Source organism: Natator depressus, chromosome 13, assembly GCF_965152275.1.
Source record: "Natator depressus isolate rNatDep1 chromosome 13, rNatDep2.hap1, whole genome shotgun sequence".
In the NCBI taxonomy this organism is placed as follows: Eukaryota; Metazoa; Chordata; order Testudines; family Cheloniidae; genus Natator; species Natator depressus.
Genome location: NC_134246.1, coordinates 690,258 through 697,134, shown reverse-complemented (window position 1 = coordinate 697,134; position 6,877 = coordinate 690,258).

Genomic DNA, 6,877 nt, shown 5'->3' with positions numbered 1-6,877 from the left:
TTCCGTGAGCAGCCCGTCTTCAGGACACACAGCTCACACAGCTTCCACCTTCCTGGGTCTGACCTCGGAGCATTCAGCATCCTCTGCCCCTCCGTGTGCTTCCCACAGCGAGTCCACCCAGGTGGGGCTCCTGGGGAAGCCAGAGGGTCCTGCACCCCAACTTTGCAGTCAGATGTGACTCTCAGTGAGCCAGTAAAACAGAGGTTTATTAGACGACAGGAACATGGTCTAACACAGAGCTTGCAGGTGCAGAGAACAGGACCCCTCAGCTGGGTCCATTTTGGGGGGCAGTGAGCCAGACAACCATGTCTGCCCTTCACTCCATGTCCCAGCCAGCCCCAAACTGAAACTCCCTCCAGCCCCTCCTCCTCTGGGCTTTTTTCCTTTCCCGGGCCAGGAGGTCACCTGATTCCTTTGTTCTCCAACCCTTTAGCTCTCACCTTGCAGGGGGGAAGAGCTCAGGCCATCAGTTGCCAGGAAACAGGGTGTCGGCCATTCTCTGTGTCCAGACTCCTGCACACACATGCCCTCTAGGGCTCTGCAATGATCATACACCCTTATCGCACCACCTAGATACTTAAGAACTGGTGTCCGCCCAGCCGCAGGGCGTTGCCCGGGGCTCATCCCTGGTGTTAGCACGCAGTGTCCCAGCCCCTCTGGGCCTGGCAACACTCACGCCAATCAGCTGAAGGGGAGAAGCGAGAGGTCCTTTCCCCAGCTGGTGCCGTGCCATCCAGTGCCCCTGGCTCCAAGCCGGGCCAGGCGGCAGAGCAGCACTGCTCGCACAGAGGTGCTTCAGGCCAAACACCAGGGAGCAGCCTTTGTGTTCTCATCTCACACGGGTTTGGTGAAGGCTAGAAGGGCAAGAGGAGTGAGGCCTTGTCACGCCTGGACACACACATGGGTCCTCAGTAACACCGAGCTCTGCACAACGCCTCCACCTGTCTCCATGTTCCCGCCACCTCCAGGCTCCCGCATCCCATGGGCTCGGCCAGGAGCCCTGGGCCATCGGCAGCCTGTGGCCCTTCGCACTGGCACAGCATGGCAGCCAGACGCCCCGCGGCTCTCGTGCCCCCTGAGCAGAATCCAGCGTCTTGCTGGGGTGGTTCTCTGCAGAGCACCGGTGCCAAGGAGCCAGCAGCTCTCCCCAGCTACACCATGACCGCCGAGGTGCCAGGGAAGCTGCAAAAGGGCCGTTGGTGCATGAAGCCATTGCTCAGCGGCTTCCCTGCACGGAGGCGTCCCGGCGCCCACTGGTTTGCAAGGCTGGGTCAGTTCTTTCAAAGCTAAACGGGAAGGAGTGTTTCAGGGGCAGTTGCCAGGCGAGGCTGGCCTGGATCCCACGGCTGGGAGGCGCAGAGCCCGCCTCGGCTTTTTCTTCGTTATGGTTCCCATTAAAGCAGGGAACAGCAAGGTCAGGAGGCTGAGGCAGCCGCCGAGGTTCAAAGGCAAGAATCAAACAGCCGCCATCAGCACGAAAAGTTTCGCTGCGGAAGCCACTTCCCAGGCTGGGAAAGCAAATGGCTCTGCGCTCCCTTGGCCGGTGGCCAGGGCTGGAGGAGACGCCAGGACCCTGGGCAGCCCCAGGTACCACCGGCTGCTCATAGAAACCAGTTCACACCACAGAGGGGGCTGCAGAGCCCGCTCCTGCCCCACTGTGCTAGACGCAGCTGCGCCAGGCAGTGCCCACGCGGCAAACAGGGACTCCGGGCGACGGCACGCAGGGACCAAGGCACGGCGCTTGCTGCACACCCCCTGTAGACCAGTGTCGCTGGGCGAGCTCCACGCTGTGCTTTGCTAACGGGCTGCTCATCTCCCTGCTCCGTGGGCTCTCACCGGATTCAGGCTGCCAGCCCTCAGACACAGCCGCACCCTCCCAGCCTGCGCCAACACCCAGCCTTGTTGAAATAAATTACACAGATATCTCACGGAAAGGAGGGGCCGCACTGGGCGGGCAAGCGGGCCCACAGGGCTCTGCCCTGGAGCTGGCAGGCTGCACACGCAGAGGGAAGCAGCCGGCTCAGAGGCAGGATGGCTGTAGGGCGGCTGCGTGGTGCACAGAGCCCTGAGGCTGGCCTACAGGCCCAGCCAGACCCCGACTGCCCAGCTCACGCTGCCTAGGCACAGAACAGGAACCCGCGCTCGCAAACATCGGGCCCTGGACGCCCTCGGCTCCCACAGATGCCAGAGGGGGCTGCAGTGCTCAGCACCCCCAGAATCAGGCCCTGGGCCACAGGCAGAAGCCCAGACAGTCCCCCGCAGAGAGAGCAGCAGGGGGAGATGCCACCAGTAATGCTGCCCCACGTCCTGCAGCGCCTCCTGCTGGCAGGGGACTGGAGAACATGGGCCATAGGCTGGCAGGCCCCAGTACCAGCATGCCGGTGCTGGCTGCTGCTCGGGGTTGGGCAAGGGAAGAACGGGTGAGATTGTGGCAAACGTGGAGAGGGACACGCCGCCCCCCCTGACGGTGTCAGCGCAGCACCCCTCTGCCACCAGCCCGGCCAGACTTACACCCCGATCCATCCCTCATTGTTTAAAGACTCTTGTCCGCAGCTGCGCTGGGAACTTCTGAAAGAGCTTCACGGGGAAGAAGGAAATTTATGATCCAGCTCTGAAGCCCCAGTCACATCAGGGGCTGATCCGTCTTCCCGGGGCTGAGGATGAAATTAAATTATTGTAAAATAAATCTGTAAAAATGATGAAAAGACCATCAGCTGACGGCGGGGGAGGGGCGCGGGAACGCACCGGCTGCCGTGACGGATGGGGCTCCCCAGGTGATAAAGCGCCGAGGGCCGGGCAGTGCGGGCTTTTTTCACTGTAATCTCACTAAAGAGATGCTGTTTACAGGGAAAGGAAATTGCATTTCGAAGTTAAAGGGAAATAATGGAACTGAGTCTTCCAGGGACTGGATTTATGTACCAAACGGTCCCAGCTAGAGCAGAGCGTGTGACTGCCTGGGGTGGGGGCCAGGAGACAGGCAGCCGGGGGAGGGGCACAGGAGGGGGGAGGTGCCACCATGCACTGTGTGCAGGGCTGCTGCACGAGGCTTGTGCCCACACCGGAGAGCTCGGCCGGTCCTGAGTTGGCACTGACTGCGGCTGTCCTATTCCAGACCATGGTGGGGAGCAGGGCCTCCGGCCGCAGAGGCCAGGGCTGTGCAGTGAGGATGGCGCCCGGCTGGCCAACGTTCCGGATCGTGCTCACGCCACGGCTGGCATCTCATCATTGCTGCCCGCTGTGGGGTGGTCGCTGCTGCCACAGAGCGTCTTGTGGCCATGCTCGGAACACGTCCCATAGTGTGACGGCCGGGGGATGCCAGGCTGTGACACCCGTGTCCTGGGGGTGGCTGTGCCTTGGGAGGCCCAGCCAGCAGCCGACCCCGGGGAGAAGCGGTAGGTTAGGTTTGATTCTGTGGGTACATTGACACTGCCACATGGGCTCACAGGGCTCGGGGCTGTTTCATTCTATGTAGACATTTGGGCTGGGGCTGGGGCCTGGGCTCTAGGATCCTGCGAGGTGAGAGGGTCCCCAAGCTTGGGCTGCAGCGCGAGCCAGAATGTCTACACCACAGCTAACCAGCCCCTTCGCCCGCCCCCACGAGCCGGCTCCTGGCACGGGGCAGCCAGGGGTGTCCGACTGCTGTGTAGATATAGCTCTGCGCCCTGGCACAGGGTCACTAGGAGCAAAGCTCCAGCCTCATGTCCGGAGCCCCATTGTCCCGGCTAATGCCAGGGAGAGGAGCCTGGGCAGCATGTGCACCACAAAGTGGGGTGCATCGATCCAGCCCTGGAAGCTGATTAGTACAGAGCCTCCCTGCTAAGTCCTGCAGGCCTGTATCAGCCACCTGCTAATCAGGATGCAGACACCTCCCAAGGAGCTTGCCAGTCTCTGGGAGCAAGGAGTGGGGCGGTGGTTCCGGAGCGGCCATCGCAGAAGGCAACCTGCCATTGCTGCCTGGTGGTGGCCGGAGGCCGTGCCGCTCAGAGAGTATGCCGGGGGCACTGGGCTTAGGCCTGGGGCTTTGCAGCCAGCGCCGTTTCAAGCCTTGGGCTCTGCTCTGAGCTGGCATGAGCCACACGCACTCGGCTTCCCAAGGAATTAGGACCCTGCAGCCCAAACGGGCATTGTGGTGCTCAGTCCTCTCCAGATTCCCCATCTCCAGCTCAGCCTCCAGGGCCATCTTCTCCAGGAGCCCCTCGCCGCTCGCTTCCTGGAGGGGGGTTTCTCAGGGGGCAAACAGAAGCTGGAGTTGCAGGTTTGATCTCGGCCTCCAGACACATGGGACACGACACCCCACTGGAGACTGGGGACCTGAGCCGTCCTGGAGCCGCAGATCCCTGTACCAGAGCCCTAGGCACTTTCTGTTACGACAGCAACAGAAGTGACTTTGCTGCCACCTCCCGCTGCCTCTCAGGGTGGCCCCAGGCAGTGGGGTGAGGAGAGGAGGAACCGGCCAGTGCTGGAGACTCCTCAGAGGGTCAGACTCTGCCTCCCCTGGTCCTTGACCAGTCTCACTCCTTTCTCCCCTGGAGTGGGACGCAGACAGGTCAGGGCTCTCAGGGTGTGGCCAGGGCTCTGCCAGCTGCAGTGAGTTTCTTGTAGACAGGGAAGCCTGCCCCACATTGCACCGGCCTTCTCCGCTCTGGGCTGCCTGTTGATCTGCATCAGCTGCCACTCGGCTCTCTGCAGAGGGATCCGTAGCACCTCAACGGAGCAGCCACCCCTGCAGCATACGAGCCCCCTTTGCTCCTGTGCCAGGCGTCCTCGCCCAACCCTGCCTCCCTGCACGGGTCCCCAGGTGCATTCAGTGCCCAGCTCTTCTCCTTTCGTTCCCCGACAGGGCCATCGGCTTGAATCACCCCGAACTTCCCTGCGCTTTACCGCAGTGCCCCCAGCAGTCCCTGAACTGCCTGGCCCATTCAGCCCGTTCCCTTGGTGGAGGCATGGAGCGCCTTCCCCAGCGCAGCCCAAGGCCCCCCAACGCGGGGCTCCAGGACGGCGCGGCGCCCTCTCAGCCGGCCGTGGGCAGGTGGCGCTTTGCTGGCCTCGCTCTGGGAGGCAGGTTTTCCAGCCCACCACTCTTTCCTGGGGCTCTTCTCTGAACTTCCCCATCTTGCAACATCCTTTTGGAAGGGTGGCCCCAGACCTGAGCTCAGCGTCCCGCGCTGGGCTCGCTGCACTGCATACAGCGGCCAGAGCATGTTCCCACCCCATGGCCTGGCGTCCGTGCTCAGTGACCAGGCGCCCTGGGGGCTGCAGTCCAATGGACTGGCCCCAGATTGAGGTTTGGGTCAGGCCCACCATGCTCAGCACTAAGAGCTTTACCAGCACAGCCAGTCACTGCCCCCCAGCCCTGCCTTTGGGCCAGGCAGCGTGAGGGAGCTCCCCTGGGCAGATGGGGAGCCAAGGCAGAGCGGTGAGAGATTTGCCCACAGACACAGAGGAAATAAGCTTCAGAGCCAAGAGTAGATCCCAGGAGTCCTTGCTCCCAGCCCTATGTTCCCAGCATGTGCTGGCCTGTTTCAGGAGAGCTCAGGGTCATTGCACAGCACAGCACAGCTCAGGGGACGTCAAGCAGAGAGGGCTGGGGTGCTGCCATGGTGTCATGCCTGCAGGGAAGGACCTGGGTGATGCAGCGTGGGACAAGCGCATCCGCCAGCATCTTGCTATCAGTTGGGCATTCGCAGCTTGATTGACTCTGCAGAGAGCTGCCTTTCCAGACAGCATGCCCATGTCACAGAGTCCCCGGGCGATGCTCTGGAACTGCTCCCTACGAAGCCAGGCAGGACTCTGGGGGAGTCTCCTCTCTCTGAGCAGACTGTCTGCAGGACACACAGCTCACACAGCTTCCACCTTCCTGGGTCTGACCTCGGAGCATTCAGCATCCTCTGCCCCTCCGCTCAGGCAGGCTCCTGGGGAAGCCAGAGGGTCCTGCACCACAACTTCACAGTCAGACGTGACTCTCAGCCAGCCAGTAAAACAGAGGTTTATTAGACGACAGGAACATGGTCTAACACAGAGCTTGTAGGTGCAGAGAACAGGACCCCTCAGCCGGGTCCATTTTGGGGGGCAGTGAGCCAGACAACCACATCTGCCCTTCACTCCACGTCTCCAGCCAGCCCCAAACTGAAACTCCCTCCAGCCCCTCCTCCCCTGGGCTTTGTCCCTTTCCCGGGCCAGGAGGTCACTGGATTCCTTTGTTCTCCAACCCTTTAGCTCTCACCTTGCAGGGGGGAAGGGCCCAGGCCATCAGTTGCCAGGAAACAGGGTGTCGGCCATTTATGTACACTGGCCCTTTGCTCTGCAACAATCACACCCCCTTATCCCACCACCTAGAGACTTAAGAAATGCCTAGGGGAGCCTGAGGCACCCCTACAGTATTCAGAGGAAACATTAAGAACAGCCCCACTTCGTCACAGCCCACTAGCTCCATTACCGTCAGGGCAGCAGCCATGGCCCTGCAGGGGTTCCCCCCCGCAAAACAAACAGGGCAGGGCAGTGTGCAAAATCTGAGAGTCATAGATTCCAAGGCCAGAAGGGACCATTATGGTCATCTAGTCTGACCTCCTGGATAACACAGACCAGGGAACTGCCCTGTAGTAATTGCTAGAGCAGATCTATGAGAAAAACATCCAGTCTGGATTTAAAATGGTCAGTGATGGAGAATCCACCAGTATCCTTGGTAACTTGTTCCAATGGTAAATTACTCTCACTTAAAAATTTACACCTTATCTCCATTCTGAATGTGTCTAGCTTCAACTTCCAGCCATTGGGTCGTGTTAGTCCTTTGTCTGCTAGATTGACAAACCCATTATTAAATATTTGTTCTCCATGTTGGTACTTATAGACTGTGATCAAGCCACCCCTTAACCTTCTC